At 40.0% G+C, this 20,919-nt stretch overlaps 1 long non-coding RNA gene across 1 annotated transcript in view; it reads right to left on the bottom strand.

The window, feature by feature from the left end:
• Nucleotides 1–5,903: 5,903 nt before the first annotated feature.
• LOC138242493 (uncharacterized) overlaps nucleotides 5,904–20,919 on the bottom strand; it is a 31,835-nt gene continuing 16,819 nt past the window's right edge. The window contains exons 2-5 of the long non-coding RNA XR_011191624.1: nucleotides 14,054–14,203; nucleotides 8,098–8,274; nucleotides 7,721–7,945; nucleotides 5,904–6,407 (exon numbers count right to left, since the gene is read on the bottom strand). This is a non-coding gene — a long non-coding RNA (uncharacterized lncRNA). The remainder of the gene's footprint in view (nucleotides 6,408–7,720; nucleotides 7,946–8,097; nucleotides 8,275–14,053; nucleotides 14,204–20,919) is intronic.

Below are 20,919 nucleotides of genomic sequence, written 5' to 3'. Positions count from 1 at the left end.
CACAAAATCAACAGCTGAGAACAGACTGTCATATACCTTTATCCACTGGTTTTCAGAGCAGAGACATCCATGTGGACAAGAGTTCTTTCCCTGTGGTCCGCCGCACTTCAGCTAGCCACGTTCTGGCAGGGTTGTGTGTACTCCTCTGAACGTGGCCTGTTTTGAATATCGGGCATTTTGTGCAAATTAATAATGTGAGCATATTAGTATGATTTGTGTTGAAGCCAAACAGAAAATCGCTGTAAGAACTTTAATTTAATCTCCAGTGTCACTCCTAAATGCTGACCATCACCCATCTTCTGATTTGTAGATGCATGTGTTAATGGATATTTCTTGTCTTCTTTTTTTCACCCATATGCTCTTCTCTGCATCATTAAGTACTTCTGGGTCATCTCTTGTACCTTGTGGCATCTTGGCTGGTGGTGAATGGCAGGTTGCTGCTATAAAAATAACATGCCTACCAATATGATTATGTTGAAGACAAAACCAAAACAATACAACTGTTTTGCACTGTATAATTTACACTATCACAAGCTTGTCATATTTACAGTCATCAAATGATTTGGGATGCTGTTCCCGTGAACAATGTTGTTGGTTTAAGAAACAGATTAAATTTCAAATCTTTAGATTTTAAATATAAACCACTGACAATATGGTAATCACTTTTGCAACTTCTTAAAAGTTATAAGATAGCTGTAGAGCCATGTTGTCTTTAACCTATTCAGAAACTACCACTTAAATTGTAAGAAATTGTTCTCTAGACACATCTTGTGGGCTCTGTTCTCGATGAATTGGAAAGGTGTCACTCATGAATTCCAGTACTCTGTCGATCTCTCTCTTATCAAGAGACTACCCATCTAATGCTGCAGGAAACTCCAGTGCCTGGTCTGGGAATGCTGTGCTATTCAGATTCTGTCAATAAATTTCAAGAATGGTTCACTTCTCAAAAGCTTTTTTTTTGTTTACACGATGTGGCATTTCTTTGCAGTAACAATTGAGTGGGGTAGTTATCTGCCTTCTATGCTCTTCTGAAAATTATGTATCTTTTTGGCAGTCCCATATCCCTTCCTTATATCCTTGCTGGTGAGAATGAGAAATGCCATTTTTAAGACAATAACACAAACATAATTCTAACATTAATTTTAAGCTACAAGAAAATGTATATCTTCAAAATATGCACTTTAGTACACTTACTGAGTTTCTGTTTTGGAAATGGTCAGTGATCCAACCACTCCAGAGCTTGTCCTTTTGCCTTGAAATGATTTTCTGGAAATGCTATAATCAAAGAGGAGCTCCTCTCCCTCAACAATGTCATTTTTTTGTCACAGACAGGATTATGACAGGCTGTTCGTTTATATAAATGACCCTCTTACAGCCTTGATGTATTTATTTTCTTTGATGGATTTATCCACTCTTCTGATCGTCTCCATATCTGTGAGGCAGGCACAGTGTTCTTCACGAGCATCAGTGCACAGTTTTTGTGCAGGTCCATCAAAAAAAGAAAAGATGTATCTTCTCTCCCTTTGCCATCTGTGCCGTTAGGGCTTCAGCGGCTGTCTCTGTGATGATCTTGCCATGATAATCACACACCACCTCTCCTTTCTGAAAACCTGGAAGTCGCAACCTTCTTCCCCTTCACAGGATTGTCACTGATGCTCAGGCCTTCCCAGATTTGATGCTTTTCTATCTATGCTTGTCATTTGGTGGCAGTTCTCTCTTGGGCTTCCACTTCTCAAACACTTCAGATACTGTTGATGCATTGGCTGAGCAGTCCATCTTTTGAATATAGTAGGTTACCTGATAGCCATCTAGTGTAAAGGTCTAGAAGGAAAACCACATCATAAATCCTCAGAATATATTCCAAACTTAGTGTTTGTCGGTGAAGATAATTGATTTGTAAATTTGCCATTAACGGTCTGCAGTCTCACTTCCTCTGTCCTGATTTCCACCTGTCATGACTTCTAGTCAGTTTCAGATGCTCCTTTTTTTGTTAAGCTGCCCATATAATAACACTGGAAACACCTTTATCAGCTGCTGAAAGGCTGTAGCATCATCCATCTTCGGACATGTAAATCCTGCAGCTGCTGTTGTGGATCTTGGCCTTGATCCACTGTTGTAAAAATTTTAAATAAAATATCACAGGTCTCTGTAACACAGTCAAAAAATAACTGAAGAGGTGTACTGTATTCAAACTTACTCCACAGCAGGCATGCATTCTTGTCCAGAGTCTGATGATTGATTGCTTGACCTGAAGTTAAAAAAAAGAAATGAATGATTGTTTTGTGAGAGACTTATTTTGAGATTGTGATGATGCTTACTAAACTCCTTGTCCTGCAAAGCCTTCAATTACTTTGATTGCTGAGCAGATGCTGGCTGAGTCAGTATTCTATAATGTTTCTCTGCGGGCACATTGGGTCATCTCAATTGCCCTCCTGGCTGGTAATGAATGGCTGGAGGTATCTACAAAACAAACAAGCAAGCATTTGTGATTGTTTCCAACCCACAGAAATATAAAGTAATATATTATTCTGTTTACTTCTCATGCAGTCTTCTCAAGTCGTTGGAAGGACTGTGAATTGGCTCTCCCGCAGATGAACTGAAAAACTTCACAGCTGCTGACCTGGGCGTTACAGCTTAGTTTAGTGAAGTAAAGATGAAACAGCTGATAAAACACAAATAAAATGCAATTAAGGTAAATTGGAGATTTTCTTAAATACTATACATGATGGGAGCTATGCAAGTGGAGGTCTTTTGTTCTGTATTAACATGGATTTTAATGGGCTTCTATGAAAATTGGCCATGGTGTGAGTGAGTCCTGTGATGGACTGGTGTCACATTATGGGTGATACAGTACTTTGCATCCACTGCTTGCCAGGATGGTTCCAGTTCTACCACAACCCTGAATTGAGTGGATGGGTATATCAATGTAGCCATCAACTTGCATGTTTCTCTTCTTCACTCAACGCAAAGGAAGCCACCTGTTGTTTGAGGTTTTGTGCTCTTTAACAGGAATTATGACCATTTTTGTGCCGATTGTTGAAACAACACTTTCTTTGCACCCATTCCTCAACCTGTAATAGCGAGAAAATAAAAATGAATACACCAAACTGTAAAAATCCCATATATGTGTTGTAACAGAAGGAATAAGGTTCTTGATCCCGAGATGAAGTAAAACAGATGAGTTTATTGCATGCAAGGAACAATAAAGCCGAAGTCTTGTTTCCCGCAAGAAACAACAAAACCGAAGTATTGTTCAATGTGCCGGTACAAACTTTTAGGTTATATAGTCCTTGCTTGCTGCTTCAGACGTCATTCGGTGTTATGGTAAGGGGAGGGGGTCATGGTATTTGGCCAGTTAAAAGACCCTGGCCAAATGGTCAGTTTAAGATTACGCCCCCAGGGGGTTCCTAGCTCGCATCTGGAATCCTTATCAGTTAACCCCCTTTCCTGCCATAAACCCCTGTTGCTTAGAAGTCTAATTTTCAGGCAGAACTGACTTAAGTTGACCCTTTTTACATCTTGTCTCTTACTTCACATGGCTAAGCATGGGTTTAAAGTATATTCAACAGTGCAGGTGCATCCAAAGAAATAGATTTTCCCAAGCCCTCGGAAAGAATTACCATTTCCAAAGATGTCTAGTTTCAAGCATTAACATCCAAAGTACCTGTCTTAGCTGGGGCAGGAAGTTTGCCAAGCCACCTGAAAGAATTACCATTTCCAAAGATGCCTGTTGTAATTTACACACCTTGCCCCAAGGTCCTGTCAGTCAAAAGCATCTTTATTAATAAGCCTCAGTGCCTTGGTATTTTTTATTAATCTAATATCAAGAATCTCACCATGTGCATGCTGAGCTGTGGAATATATGTATTGTTTTATATACTGTAAAATCGAAATACCACCTCTTCCTGTTTACTTATCCTTTATTGCATAATCAGGGGCAAATAAAACTAAATCAATGTCACCTGCTGGGTTCAAAATGCCTTCAGGGGACACCAAAGAGGAGCCACTGGACTATAAATACCCATCCATGTTATAACACACCCACCAAGGGTTTTTTAGTTTAACTCTGAGCTTTGAGAGATTTAATACCTATGGTACCCATATTCATCCTTTATTTAAGGGAAGTACACATCCTAGACACACAGGAAACCCTCTTGCCCCAAGGGAAGACCGATACTTTGGATGGTAATGATTGAACCTGGCTTACAACAGACATCTTTGGAAATGGTAATTCTTTAAGATGGCTTGGCAAACTACATGCCCCAGCTAAGACAGGTACTTTGGATGTTAATGCTTGAAATTAGACATCTTTGGAAATGGTAATTCTTTCCGAGGGCTTGAGAAACTCGATTTCTTTGGATGCACCTGCCCTGTTGAATATACTTTAAACCCATGCTTAGCCATGTGTTTAAAATTAAATTATAACAATTTCTGTGTTTGATAATGGCAGCAGAGCCTTCCTCCACCCACTGCTTTGCCAAAGGGGAGTGCTGTTTTCTGGGAGGGGTGGAGTCTTTGCTTGGGGTAACTTTCTGCTGAGTGCAATATACCTTTCACTTTTCACCTGCAATCGAGACAGGAGGTACAGTAACTCTGAGACTTGACTAAGGTCCTGGATATTGAATCACTACTACGATCAAGAGGCAAGACTTTACATTTTTACTTTTAAATGCATTTGCTGATAACCTTTTAAAACTAATATGCAGTCAGGCAGATGCATCTTTATTCTTAAGCGTCTCTCAGTGCATTGATATTGTTTTTACTAATCAAATATCAAGAATCTCATCATGTGCATGCTGAGGTGTGGAATATATGTTTGTGTTAAATGTTATTGTTTTGTATATTGTATAATTGAAATACAGCCTCTTTCTGGTTACAAGTATTGGCTTAGAAGACTTCTCCTTGCATTGTATAATCAGGGCCAGTTCAATGGGGCATTTAATTAATTGAGAGCTCTTTCTAGTAGATATGAATGCAGAATGGAGACAGATTAATTGATTAATTAATAGTGAAACTGCAAATGAATATAAATGAGAATGTTCACTTTTTTATGAAACCATTATTTATTTGGGAGCAATGAGCAATACAATAAAATCATTATGCTCAAACTATGAGAGAGAAAATTAAGGATAATTTAAGAAATCAGTCTTAGCTTGTTTCTATACACAAATTATATTATTTATTTTCAAACGAAACCCGCGAGGATTCCCCTGGTGTGCAAGATGTGCCTGAATACTTTTGATCAGCTTCCTGCTCACTTGAAGAGGGCGTGTATGAAGCACGCCATGGCAGAGGAGATCAGGATGGCCTCTCAACAGGCGAGGAAGGACATGATGAATCACCTGAAGAACGGGGTCATCGTGGATTACAACAGAATAGAGATCGTGTCTGGTGAGGCAAACAGGACAGTGGTTGTAAGACTGCTGGAGTCCTTGGGCCTTTTTGTACGTGGGAAGCCTGAAGAGACATTGGCAAGGTGAGATATTTTTAATTTGTAAGGCTTCTGTAGTTTCTTTTTGAAATCATTGTTACAACATATCATGCAAAAGCATGTTGAAAAGAATCTACCTGTATTCCAGTGGCCCTGAGCAAGAGGCCGCTGTCCAGGAGGAAGAGATGCCAGAGGCTGCTCCAGAAACTGAAGTAGAAGCGGAGGAGGAAGGGGAAGATAGGGAACAGTAAGACTCTCTGCTCAATAGGGTTTCTAGTGCTTTATTTTTTATTGGCACATTGTATGTATAAAAATTGATTTTGTTTCACAGAGGCAAGACAAAATGTAGCCTTAATTGGGATGTCAGTGAATTGGTAGATATACATATTCACACGGGGCCACATCTAAAGCCATTTTCTCCCAGAAGCCAACTAAGAAAATGGAAACACTTATAATACATGTAATTGTCCATCTGCCTTATATCTACAGGGTGTCAGTTAAAGGTAATCTAAAAGCTCTCCGAAAAAGAGTTGCCCTGGCTGGACTTTACAGAAATAACTCTCTTGATTCTCCTCTCCTGGCTGGCTTTAAACAATACCTTATCCAGGGCCTGGGAATGGTAAACTGCTCCAAGGAGGTAGGTATTTGGTACATGGTTTTACTCGGCTTAAATTTCACATACCACGGATGTTGGTCATAAAAATAATGACTTTCACTATATATGTTTTTCAGGTTGAAAATGTCTCCAGGTTCCTGTTTTTTATGGATCCATCGGAAGTTTCCTTAAGTTTTCTGAAGGACATTTCCAAAATGCAGACATTTGTTTCCCAGTTGAAGATGACTGGGCTGTCTCACCAGACCATTGCAGGTTATATCATTAATATCAGCAGATTCCTGCTCTTCGTCCTAAAAAAACACTAGCCTGCAAGTGGAGGATCCCAGTCAAGCTAAGAGTTTAAAAGACTTCAAGAGCAATCTAAAGGATATAAAAAAAGAGAAACAACAAGAGTGTCAGACATGAAATAACCAGAAAGAGGTACTTTACTTATTAAATGTTGGTTCAACTTGTACTTGCTTTTCTATTCAAACACATGAATGTTGCCTTTTGGAGGCTGATAGTATTGCTCTCTCTCCCCCAGACAAACACAGCTGCAGAGTCCTCCACCTAAACTAAGCGATTGCTTGAAGGTGTTGAGTGTTGCAAAGAAAGATGTGCAGCGGATACTGGGCAAGACACACACCTCTGCAGACATCACCACAAGTGAGCAGATTGTTGTGATGCTTTACCTGCAGGCCATTCTCCAGCTGAAGCACCTTCAGCGCCCAGGGGTGGTAAACAATATGACAGTAAGCATACAACCGAGAATTTTGATTATAGATGTTCTTTTTGAGAAATTGTATTTAATTAATATTTGTATAAAAAAATCTTCTGAATTCAGGTCCTGGATTGGATACAGCGAAAAATTGTTGTGAATAAAAGTGGGCAAAACAGGGTAATAATCTTTGTCAAAGAGCACATGGCTGCAACTCAGCGACTAGCTTCCTTTGCACTAAATGAAGAAGAGGAAAAGGTGAGTTGAAGGTTTTATTGATATTTCATTGCTAAAAACTGTCTTTAGCATTCAATGGTATGTGAAGAATACTGCATTTAAACTGCATTTTTATTTTTTTTATTTTCTTTTTGTTTTACTGCTACTTCATTAACTTACGCTGTGATGCAAACTGCAGAATGGAAATGGAACATTTTTTTGTGTATGCAGGAGGAGAACCAGTTCACAATCCTACCTATGATCTGCGAAGACTGCATGAGAAGTAAATTGAATTATATAATTATTTTGATGTATTTTCTTTTTACTTTTCTGTGGCTTGAAAACAACTATTTTATATATATGTTTGTTTTGCAGGTACCACCTACCACTGATTACTTGCTATGTTGCAAGAAGGGCATTTGAAATGGAAATAAAGCAGCTACCTATTGATCAGAAAACTGTCCTGAATGATTATTTAGGTGTTTCAAACGGAACTGTTGAAAACCTAGCCAGAAGGCTGACAGATGAGGACATGTGCTCAGCCAGCGAATTACTTCATGTCATTGTAGAAGCAGGATCTCTGTAAGTGTCACAGTGATATCTAAATTCAGTATTTGAAAGTCAATATTTAAGATAAACATAAATTTCTCATATTTTTTTAAACTTCAGTTCAGGATCAGGAGAGCAATCTTCAGGCTATGGACAAGAACGTACAGCTGCTATACGGTAAGTTTTAATTCAATATTCCTCTTTCAGTTACCTTTTAGCCACTCTGTCTTAGATCTGAGATATTTAAGTTTTCTTTTTACAAATAGGTCCACTGTGGCAGCTGCTGCATATAGATGCCCAAAGATGGTTGATGCTGCAGCCTTCCAGAAGCTGATACAGATGTTTCCTGTGACATTAGATGGCCAGCCTCCCAGAAAGAAAGAGCGCCTGAGAGTGACCGGCGTTCACAATCACCACTGTTACAATAGATGGAGAGCTGAGCAGAGGAAAAGGAGGCAACAGAACATATTCGGTAAGAACAGGATTTCTTCCCTTTTTAAAGAGTAATATTTCAAGAGTCTATTACTGGATATATTCTTTGGGTGGATTTCTGATTTCTCACTACAGATCAATACAATAGACGGTTACCAACAGAAAGCCAAGTGATCCATTATATAGAAAAAATGGGATGGTCAACCAATACACCAGCTGTGTCCGAGGTACTTCAGAACTGGAAGCCGCATGTAGAAGTCCAACCAAATGGCAAGGACATTGAAAATCTGGTAAAACTCTAAACCTGGAGAGGCCTGCACATCATTGACGATCCTGTGAAAGGGAAGAAGGTTATAACTTCCAGGCGTTTCCAGAAGGGAGAGGTGGTGTGTGATTACCATGGCAAGGTTATCACAAAGACAGCTGGAGAAGCCCTAATGGCACAGACGGCAGAGGGAGACATGGGATATCTATTCTTTTTTGTTGGACCTAAACAAAAAATGTGCATTGATTCGCGTGAAGAACACTGCACCTGCCACCTGGATATGGACACAATTGGAAGGCGCATAAATCATTCAAACAAAAAAGCCAACCTCAGACCAATTAAAGAATCTTTTGTAATTGACGAAAAGACTGACATAATTCTGTTCTTGGTAAAAAGAGAGATTGCAGTGGGAGAAGAGCTCCTATGTGATTATGGTGTCTCCAGGAAGTCGTTTAATGGAGAAGGACAATCTCTGGAGAGGTTGGACGAATGATCATAAAATAAAGCTTTTATTTTAATTCGATTTGTTGATTTATTGGTACATGCCCAGGGCAATAAGCAGTCTGAGGATTTATTTCCAAATGGCATAGATCAGTGAAGTAGTGCAACACACTGGATCATTATATTATTAGAATCTATTCTACTTAAATTAGGTAGGTTAGGGTTAGGTGCAGGAACACTGTATTTAGGATGTGTTTGCAGTGATTCTGTGTTTCTAGCTTCAACACAGTGATATATATATATATAGGCTCAGTGATTTATTGGTACATGCCCAGGGCAATAATCAGAATGAGGATTTATTTCCAGACGGGCTAAAGGTAGTGTTGTGAAATACTTCAATACACTGGATCGCAGATTTAGACCCCCTGCACTCTTACTCCTTAAATAACATTTTAGAATAATACGTTTAGTATATTTAGTCCCTAATGCTGAAAGAAATGATCATTTGTTTAACATGCACAGGTGTGTCTCAAAGGATGCAGTGCTCCTGAAGGGCTCTCAAACCCTGCATTTCAGATTCCTAGTTGTATCCCTCACATGTGGCACCTCAGAATGACTTCTAACCTTACCTGTGGTGTCTTTAATCCCTATTGCTCAATGCATGGTGAACTTACTGCATACATGTGTCTTGAGAATGAGGAATGGGCCCTTGAAACACTCATTTGCCCGTTTCACAAATGATCGTATTTTACTAGAGATTCTGTTTGGGATTCAGATGTGCATTCAGACAGCAATCCCTTTTAAAAAAATGAAACATTCTGGATGAGGTCAAAGGTGCAGGAACACTGTATTTAGGATGTGTTTGCAGTGATTCTGTGTCTCCTGCTTCAATGCAGTGATATATAGATATGCTCCTGTAATTTATTGGTACATGCCCAGGGCAATAAGCAGTCTGAGGATTTATTTATCGACCTTCTACAGCCCCAGTGTGTGCGGGTCTCTTCTTCGTGGAGAAGAAGGATGGGAGACTTTGACCCAGCTCTGACTATCCAGATCTCAATGAAATAACTATTTAAAAAAAATAACATCGATAGCCCTTGCCTCAAATAGCAGCAGCTCTCGAGTCAGTGCAGGATGCGACTGTTTTAAAAAAACTAGATCTTTGGGGGGTGTACAGTATAATCTTTTTCATATACGAGAAGACAATGAGTGGGAAAACAGCTATTAATGATAACACATGAACATTAGGAATATCTGGTTATGCCTTTTGGCCTAGTGAACGCTCCAGCAGTCTTCCAGGCTTTTATGAAATGGAGTTGATCGCGAAAGATGACAACAGCCGAGTTCAATCAGACTCGGCTGTCAGTAATTAGTCATCGCCGCTGACACATCTAACAAAGGCGAGTCGCGATTATGTCTTCCACTGGGAGCACCCCTTGTGTTTCGCCAGTCCTGCTGCATGTACAGTGTAGAAAGTTCCACCTACAATGTAGATACATTTTAAATGCCAGAACTGCTCAGTTCTAGTAGAGTTGGAGGACAGATTTTGCATTTTGGAGGGGCGCATTAGCACACTATTAGATATTAAACACATTGAGGGGAGGATAGATTCAGCTCAGTCGGAGCACTCAGTCAATTCAGAATTGGCTGCAGTCCCTCCCGGCCCAGCTGTCTCCAGCTTGACACTGGCACCAGCAGTGACCACACGCGAGCCCTGGGTCAAGGTCAGATGGGGGTCTAAGAGCTCAAAGACGACCCCCTGCACACCAGTTGCCCATCTGACTCAGCAACAGGTTCTCTGCTTTAGGCAGCGTGTCCGTCGATGGGGATAAGGTGCTCTGAATTGGCAGCTCGATAATCAGGAAAGTTAGAACTCCTAACCGTCACAAATCTGAGGTTTCCGTAAAATGCTGACATTGAGGCGAAACTAGACATTTTCCAGCAATGAAGTCTCCACCTTGGTTGTTCATGCTAGAACTAATGAATAAAGTATCAACAATCTGAGATGTTAAAGATTAACTTTGTTTTATTGCATTTTATTGTCTGGTCCCTTACAAATCCTTTACAGTAACCTATAGTAGGCTATATTCTTACTAAACCACTGGTTAGAGACTTGGTGTGCATCAAATAGAATAACCTTTATCAATAAGTGAACAGCCTGGGCTTTTTTTAAACAGTCTCCACCCAAACTGGAGAGGATCATTAATTCTAACCAAGTTGCCCGCCTGATTGCTAAGAGCACATCCCCAGGTCTCAGTACTGACACACAGAAGGACATGATGGAAGGCTTAATACTCCACATATAGTACTTTTTAGAAGTGTATAATATTAGCATGCCCAGAGGGGTTGGGCAGCCAGTTGATCTCGAACCTCGAGAAATATTTTTTGTCCTCCTTACTAAGGAGTTTTTGGTTCCTCTCCTCCATTTTCTTCTGGTCTTTTCTGATCTGTATTCACATGTATGGTCACTTGCTTCTGGAATGGTCTAAGAACATCGAGGCCATTTACAAGAAGTGTCAGAGCCGGCTTTACTTCTTGAGGAGGCTCAGGTCCTTCAATGTACCTAGTAAGATGCTACATTTGTTCTATCAGTCGGTGGTGGCGAGCGCCATTTTCTACACAGTGGTATGCTGGGGCTCTGGGATTAGAGCCGTGTATTCTAACAGGCTGAATAAGCTCATCAGGAGAGCAAGCCCTGTCATTTGGTCTGGCCTGGACCCAGTGGAGGTAGTGGCTGAGAGGAAAATAATGTCCAAACTAGAGGCCATCATGGACAACGTCTCCCATCCCCTCTATGACAGGCTTGTAGAAATGAAGAGCACGTTCAGCAGTAGACTGATTTATCCACAGTGCGACAGAGAGCGCTACAGGAGGTCATTCTTGCCTTCTGCCATAAGACTGTACAACACATCCACCTTGCGTCTGGGCAGAGGCAACATTGACAGTGACCTGTTTCTGGACTGAACAGTAAACTGATACATCTGTTCTTTTCTTTTCCCGTTTACAACCGTTTTTGTGCAATATATGCCAGGGACCTGTGCAGTATATTTATATTTATATTCAAATTGTGCAATAGGACTTTTTTGTGTACTGTTCTTTTCTGGTTTGTTCTCCGTGTGTTCCTGACTGTGAGTAACTCTTCTTAGTGCACTTCTCACTGTACTGATTGTATTGTATGTATTGTATTATTATTATTGTATCATTCGTTACACTGTGGCTGTGTTGTCTGTGTTAAACTGTTGTTGCACTGCAATTTCCCTCATGGAATCAATAAAGTATCTATCTTTCTTTGTTAAGCACCTTGGAGCAACCTTGTTGTGAAAGGCGCTCTATAAAAATAAATTGAACTGAATTAATAAAGTTGATTATGTAGTCAGCATGTTTGTATTAACCCCTTTCTCTCTCTCAGTGCTGTGTTAATGTACTGTAATGTCCAGTCCTCTTAGCCAGTGCCTCTAGAGTAGGAGGGTCTCAAACAAGCAGCACGAAGCAATTATCTGTGGCCTGCAACGACTCACTTGGACTAACAAAAAGTTACCCGTGAAATTCAGTAATTTGATGCATTGTTCTAGAGATTCATTTTCTGTTAAATAATCGCCATGGAGATATTGTAGCGAAGCAGAGGTGCACCGAGCTAATGTATGTGCCACAGTGCAGGCTAAGAACTATAGCCTGGAGATGGTCTGAGGGTCCGTAGATTGACCACTAGGTCACACTGCCTATGTAAATAGTGACTATAAAACCTAAGGTAAACAGTATTGTTAAATTAATTGTTTACTCCTGTTTTGTCCCTTGTCTTGTTACCACCCTAAACCCACGTACGTGTCCTATTCACATCCCCTGAGTGTGTTAAGTCTCTCTTCCCCAATTGCTGCCTGATGGAGTGCTGTTAATAAAGAACGTAGACAGAAAGATTTGCCAGGTTAGTCTCCACATCTGGTAGAATCATAATGTTTGGCAGGATGTACGTCAGTGAACAGTTTCTCTCATCAATGAAGATCAACAAAATCAGTTTATGCTGAAGACTCACTGATGAACGTGAATGAGCAAAATTGTGATATCAGGCCTCATGTTGACGTTCTGGTCTCTGCAAAATGCAGAAGCAACAAAGGAGCCAGAAGGACAAACTTCAGAAATAACCTCACACGCCAAGTACATTGAGGTAAAGTTAACCAACGTATGAAATAAAAATTTCAATTAATTTTTTTAAATATTTGATGTATTTTGTATGTGTATGAATGCGGCCCCCCAATTCATTTGAGTTTGAGACACCGGCTGTAGATTCTAGATTAAATGTTGGAGATGATGATGCTGTTCAAGCTCTGTACTAAACCCTGTGTTTCTTTGTCAGAACAAGATTGTGGGAAGCTGTTTAGAGATTTGTAAAGGAACAGATCTGCTCCGTTTTGCTTGTGCGTTTTGTACTTCTGTGGCAGAAGCCAAAGAAAGTTCCACAGCAGTGGACAATAATGTAGCTCCAGGATCATTAATGACAACTTCCCCCCCATCTTAACAGATGACCCTGACATGGCTATCCTCTTTCCTGACCGTTCCTTCATCTCCTATCGCCGACCAACTAATCCGCGCAACCTCGTTCACAGCTCCCTTGACCTCACTCAGCAATCATCCACACCACGCACTTTCCCCTGCAACGGACTTCACAGCATCACCTGTGAATACATATCCAATACCACGCTCATTCAAAGGTCCCCTCTGGACAATTCTGTCACCCAGATGACATCATGCATTTCCGGTGATCTTAGTTACTGGATCTCTTGCAGAAAATGCCAAGCTATTGACATTGGTGAAAACGACGACTCACAGACCATTTCAGGGAACACGTCAGAGCTGCAATTTCTCCACACTGATAGTTCCCTTATTCACCTCTAAAGGCTGCGATCTTCCTCATCTCCCCATCTGCTATTGCAGAAAGACATCCAAAACCATACTTATCCTTAAACTTGGATCACACCACCTCCTTTCTCTCTTTCTAATCCTCTTGCCGAATGTGCTCCAGAACTTGATTATTCATTCACACCTGCTCTATGCCCATTTGCTCCCTACTTCCTGTCTGTTCTTACCTGCTCTGCCTTTTGTTCTCCAATGCCTTCCCCTCTCTCCCTCACACCTGAAGACTCCACAACCGAATTGTGGTATTTCTTTTCAGCATAGAACGAACCTCTACCATGAATACCAGGAAAGCAATTTAATTTTTTGGCTCTCACAGTGCAGAAAGGTTTCCTAAGAAGTGTACAAAGTTGTAAAGAGGGTCATTGGGTAATGCAGAGTGTGACAGAGTGGCTCTTTTTTTCTTTTGATGAATATGAAATACTCCAATATTTGCCTCTAACCTTCTGGTATGTTTGAGTGTGTATGCGATACGAATGAAGTATGAATGATACTAACCTTTTTTATTTCCCTAAAATCACTGCAGTGTTTCCTCAGTGGAGTGTTGTTTCATGCTCGTCAAGATGACCACCAGTCACTTTTTCCGCTTGAAGTATCCCACAATGCTCCCACAAATGGTTTTAAAGGGAAAGGTTACTGGTGAGCCATCTAGAAATAACAGATTTAAGATTTGTTTTGTTTAATTGGACATAACTTTGTCAGAGTTGCATGACTGTTGAAACCTATACGTTTTTTGTGGATGCTTAAATACTTTATTTGTATCAAATTGCCAATCTCTGTTAAAAAACATGAGCGAGTCCCTTCAAGAGATCTTAATCCCTCCATTGGGGCCCTCTTTTCTGACCGCCCCATCATCTCATATCGCCGACCACCTAATCTGCGTAACCTTCTTGTTCACAGCTCCCTTGACCGTCCTCAGAAACCATCCACACCAGGCACTTTCCCTTGCAACAGAGCTCGCTGTATTACCTGCAAGTACATATCTAAAACCACACTCATTCAAGGCCCCTCAGGACAATTCCAGATCACCCAGATGGCATCTTGTACATCCAGCAACCTTATTTACTGTATCTCTTTCAGTAAATGCCCAGCCATCTACATTGGAGAAACAGGAAGGAGACTCGGAGACCGCTTCAGAGAACGTGTCAGGGCTGTGAAGATTAAAGATCTCTCCAAGCTCATTGTTTCTCATTTCACCTCTGACGGCCACGACCACTCTAATCTCTCCATCTGTGTTCTCAAAGACGGCTTTCCAAACTTGTCCATCAGAAAGACTACCGAAACCAAAATTATCCTGCAGCTAGGATCACACCTTCCCCCTTCTCTTAACGACAGGCTGCTCTTCTTCTAAATTTTCTCCATTCATTGGAAGTTTCATTTCACACTTCTTTACACCTATTCTGACTTCACACGTCTTGATTGGCCTCTCTTTCTGTCCCCTGCTCCCGTCTCTCACTCCTCCTCCCTCCCAGCCTTTGTTCTCCTGCTACATTACCTTTGCTTACTGCCCTATCTTTCTCACACCTGAAGAAGGCTCCACAGCCAACACATAGCATTTTCTTTCTTCTCTTTTCAGCGTGGAATAAACCTATTACTTGTTCATTTAAAATGTGTTTTGTATTGTTGTAGTCCAGTAGTATTTACTGTATATATTGTATTAAAAGTTGGAATGTAAAGGAACAGTTCTGTTTTGCACATAACTCATTTGGCTTGTATCATTTAATAAAGTGATGTATTCAAGTACTACATCCCAGTTCACTAGGGTTAGAGTACACACTTTCTTCCAATGGGGTTGAGTTAACCAAGACCCACCCTTCAATGAGAAACTCACTGCCCATTGGAAAACATGTTGGTTTTGCATTGCTGTACTGTATGCATTTTAATAAAGTTATGATAGAGCATGAAAGGTCATAAAAGGGTTAAAGTAATGGATAAGTTATGGTCTCATATGATAATGTGTGGTCCCAAAAGCACTGAAGTGCCAAATCCAGTATTCACATACTTAATGTGACGTTCAAAGTCAGAATGTCTTCACTTATGCGACAAAAATGCAAATGACATTTAATAAAAAAGACAAAATGATTTAATTTCTGCTTCAGATGTGCTTGATGTGTGGATAAATGTCAAGTTATCAGACAAGCTGTAGAAGTGTATCCCATCTCTCTATGGTAGGACTTCACATATTGTTTTTGTTTTTTTAGAAGTATTTTACTCTCCAGTTAAAGAAACATGCTATAAGTACTTGAATCTTCCTACAAAACATCTCATTGAAATGAAATAGCTTTACTTCTTATTTTCTACATGCAGCCTGACCGTTCTTAAATGATTTGTACATCTCATCAGAAGAAAAATGAAGAGGGCTAGACTTTTAGTTGCAAAAATTGAAAAGGAAACCCCTAAACGTTTGATATGCAGTTTATTTTTTTTATTTACTTGCACAACCATTGTTAAGATCCGTTCAATTTCAGTTTACTGTTCCTTAATATTGAAACAAAGGCAGGGGGAAATGTCAGTGATGATTACCCTCAAAAAGTTTTAATAAGTGAAAATAAATAAATGAATAGGTTATGTTCTCACATGAGAGCATGTGGTCCAAAAAGCACTACAGTGCCAAATCTAATATTCACATATGTAACGGGCTCTGTCCACTTTTAAAGCCAGAAAATCTTCACACGCTACAGGAACATTGATGACATTAAATCGTTGTCATGTTTATTCAAGTTACTCTACATATGTGCTTAATGTATGGAGTGGTACGTCAGTGGACTGGACAAATATAGAAGTGTATCCCATCATTCTATGTGTACGACTTCACACAGTTTTTGTTCTGCTTATTAGAAATAATCGACTCTCCCGTTAAAGAAACATACGCTACAAGTACTTGAATTTTCCTAGAACACAACTCATTGAAATATCATTACTTATTTTGCTTTGTCTAGTTTCAGTGTGACACGTGTGAAAACTGGTTGCAAGAATTGTGCCTCTCAACTGAAGAATGTGAAAGGCCAAGAATGAAGACACCTGGTTATGTACATTTCACAATGCCTGTAGTGCCGAGTAGTTTAGGCATGTATACTATCACCATGGTATGTTTTGTGAGCAGGAAATGTAGTGCTACTTTAGATTTGAAAAATACAAAAACTTATATTTATATGGAAGTGTTTCAATATAATGCGTTTGGAAGTTCATCTTCAGGCTCTGTTTTGTTCTTAGTATATTCTACTACTTAAAAAATTAAAAATGAAACCCTTAAAAGTTATTGATAATCAGTTTTTATTCCTTATTACATGCTTGCACAACCATCGTTAAGCTAGAATATGATGCATCAGTTACATATATTTTATGTCCTATACTACTGAAACAAATGTAGGATAAGATGTTAGGGATGATATTAAAGAGTGATTTCACAACCAGAAATGTCTGGATTTTCAAAACAAATAGCTGCGTACTCCAAAAAGCACCGAGAGGGAGCACCAGAGTATTGCATGTTACAGATATGGGTTTAAAAACCTAATTCCAATACCATTTTTATGTGAGATTTGAAAAATTCTACAGATGGTTTTCAGTTGAACATTAAACAGTTAAACTATTCGGGTCCTTTATGTAGGCCTCTCAGCGGGAGGATTTGCATAGGAATGTGCTTCATTTAAAATGTTTTTCAAAACCTAACCACCTCAAAAAAATGAATACAGGATTTTCCTGCATTCCTCTTCACAATACTGTAAAGTTGGTTTCAACTACTGACTGAACCAGGTTCAAAACAGACCAAGGAGCAGCCCTTTAGCCAAAGAGCTGTGGGGATATGGAACAAGCTAACCAGCCATGTTGTTGAAGCCGATACCCTGGTTTCTTTCAAGCAACAGCAGGATGAGATCGTTGGATTAGTAAATCAACTACCAAATGACATAGGAGGCCTTTTGCCCATTTACTTTTTTTGGAACCTCTTATGTTTTTGCATACTAGGCACCACTAATAAGTGAACAGCCACCCTGCACTGCAAAGCATTGTATATGTGCAATATTCCTTATCTCTTTCTACAGGATTACTCTGAAACACAGCTAACTACTGGTTTCAATATGCCCAACATTGGGGGAACTGTCCTTTTGATAACTGTTGACTTACAGAATGGATGGAGTCGCAGATCTTTTCTAAAATTACAAATCGTATACAACACTAGAGTTAAACAGTGAAGATCATTTCAAAACTTGGTCAATTGTTTCCGTGATTTAGTCAGAAATCACAGGTCATGTACTGCTTTCCCCAAGTTTGCAAGCACAAGATCTCCAATATGGACACACAGCATCTTGCACCCGGATCTGAACTGGAAAGGGAGGTCGATTCCATTTGGTCAGAGCTTGTTCAGATATTTTTGTTTCCAGGTTATTGATGCGGGACTCACAATACAAGTAGAGCAGCACAACAGGAAAGTGCTGAAAAAAAAAAGACTTGTCACTGACCAATCTGGGATGGTAACCAATGATGAATGGAAAAAAAATTGTCAACTTGTTTAAAAAGTCTCGGGATTTTGGATATGAAGTTTTACTTTATAGATCGATATAAGCCATTTTAAATACTCGTTGTGTAAATGAGACTCATTGTACAGATTCCTAAAAAAATACCAAGATACAGACATTCTCATTCTAAATGCAACAAAAACACCACAAGAAATTGTTTTTTTTTTATCCCAGAGCAGTTGGTGATCACTCACAGGTAGTAATCTACAACAAATTTATCACTCAAGTTGATTTATATAAGTACTTAGGTGTACACATAGACAATAACCTCAACACATAGATTGCAAACTTGACTAGTTCCTTACTTCAGAGAAGGAAAAAAAAAACTCAATCATCTTCTACAGAAAAAGCCCAATAACACCCCTACCAGCTCAACCAATCCCAACCTTGTCATTACTATACCTTCTGACCTTTTCCTTCCACAGGATGAGCGATCTCTTCTTAGCAAAGGCCTCAGTTTTGTTCTAGTCCCCAAGAAGCTGGACACCCTGCAAACCCAAGTCGACCTCAACTGTTTTTACCACGGGATTCAGCTCAGAGTTCATTTTGCTGACGGCTCCTCCTCTCCAGTAGAGGACAATAACCCAGTCACTGATGCCATTAACAATATCAATCCTAAACAGAGCTCTTGGACTCCAACTGGCCTCTCTGTCTCTCTACTGCTCCTGCCTCCTCCTCTCTCCCAGCTTTTGATCTTCCGTGCTAGAGTTGACAACCCACGCTACTGTATGGTCACCCTCCATACTGTCGGCCACACACCAAACATGTCAAACAGACAGGATACCTTCCAACAAGGAACCAGGATCATCTACAAAATGACCCAAACAGTTCACCATTTACAAAACAGCAGTTTTTTTGGACGGGAGAACAGAACACCCACCAGCCTATGACAGAAGACCGAGGAACTTAAGCACCTCATAAAACCTTCCAAGCCAGCCAAACTCACATATTTGAAGCTGGTAAGCAATGCCAAAAATTGGCTTCATACCACACTGCAGATCCTCGAAGAGCACTACGAGGAAAATCTGTCATTACAACTAGAGGATCTTGAGCTTCCCCACAGGGAGGAAGCTTTCACGCTTGCTTCCAACTGATCAAAGAAACATTATGGGAGGAAATTACATAAGGACACGTTGGCCCATACACAAGCTATCAATACTGGGTTAGGGAAGGACACTGGGGCAGATCAAATTATCACAGCAGTTCTTAAAGTCTACAATGGCTTCTACTGAAAAGACTGCAACCAAGACTAAGTTTAGAGTTTAGTTGTTTTATAAAGTCATTATTTTAGAGCAAGGTATAATTCTGATAAAAAATACAATAAACAATATGGTGAAGCTATTGAAGAGAAAATTAAGCCTCAGTGAAGAAACTGAAACAGTCTTAATTTGTTTCTTCACACAAAAGTTATTTATTTTCAAAGGAGACCCATGAGGATTCCTCTGGTGTGCAAGACCTGCCTGAAGACATTTGACCAGTTTCCTCTTCTCCTAAATGGTGTGTATGAAATGAGCCTCAGCAGAGGAGATCAGTGAGGTCTCACTCCATGCCAGGAAGAACTTATTGAATCACCTGAGGAATGGGCAAGTTGGGGATTAATTAATAATAATTGCTTACACTTATATAGCACTTTTCTGGACACTCCACTCAAAGCACTTTACAGGTAATGGGGACTCCCCTCCACCACCAATGTGCAGCATCCACCTGGATGATGCGACGACAGCCATAGTGCGCCAGAACACTCACCACACATCAGCTATCAGTGGGGAGGAGAGCAGAGCCAATTCATAGATGGGGATTATTAGGAGACCATGATTGGTAAGGGCCAATGGGAAATTTGGCCAGGACGCCGGGATTACACCAATACTCTTTTCGAGAAACACCCTGGGATTGTTAATGACCACAGAGAGCCAGGACCTCGGTTTTACGTCTCATCCGAAGGACGGGGATTGCAAGAGCATAGAGCTCATGTCTGGTGAGGATGTGAGACTGGCAGAGTCAGGGCTGTTTTACGAGCTGTTTTATGTGGAATCCTGAAGACAAATCATCAAGGTGAGATATTTATAATTTATAAGGGTTCTTCTGTTTCTTTTTTAAATGTACCATTATGTAAAGGTATGTTAAAATAATAAACCCGTGTTCCAGATACCCTGAGTAAGAGGCTGCTGTCCAGAATACTTCTATTTTAGTTTGTCTTACAGGTATATAATGTTTAAATTTGTATCTTATATTCCTACTGACCCCCAGTAGTTAAAAGTCATCAGCAGGCTCTCAGGAAGACAGTGGCCCAGGCTGGACTGGATAGATAGCACTTCCTGGATGCTCCTCTCCTGGCTGCGTTTAAATAGGACCTTACTAAGGATCTGCGGGTGGCAGATTGCTCTCAGGAGGTATTTGTTTTTTAAAGGCATTTACAAATTGATCAGTGGTATTTCCATAGCACATGTTTTTACCCCTTAGCTTAAAATTCACCCATGTGAAATGTCAGCCATAAACATTATGACTTTAAATTTTTCAGGTAGAAAATGTTTCCAGATCCCCATTTCTTTATGGATCGATCTGAATATTCCTTAAACTTTGTAAAGGGCATAACCAAAACACAATTATTGTAACCAAATGAAGACCACTGGACTGTCTCACCAAACCATTGCTAATTATATCAAGAACATAAACCGTTTTCCGTGCTACATCCTGGATGCAATCAATGTAAAAGTAGATGATCCCAGATTGGCTAACTTCATCATCAACTTCAAAAGTATCCTAAAGGATATTCAGAAGAAAAACAGTAAGAATGTCGCCAAGAGATTATCAGAAAGAGGTACTTTTCATTTTTAAAATTATTCAACTATA

Source organism: Lepisosteus oculatus, chromosome 14 (assembly GCF_040954835.1).
Source record: "Lepisosteus oculatus isolate fLepOcu1 chromosome 14, fLepOcu1.hap2, whole genome shotgun sequence".
Classification (NCBI taxonomy): Eukaryota; Metazoa; Chordata; class Actinopteri; order Semionotiformes; family Lepisosteidae; genus Lepisosteus; species Lepisosteus oculatus.
The sequence above is the reverse complement of the archived record's forward strand: the minus strand, read 5'-3'. Positions and strand labels throughout refer to the sequence as shown.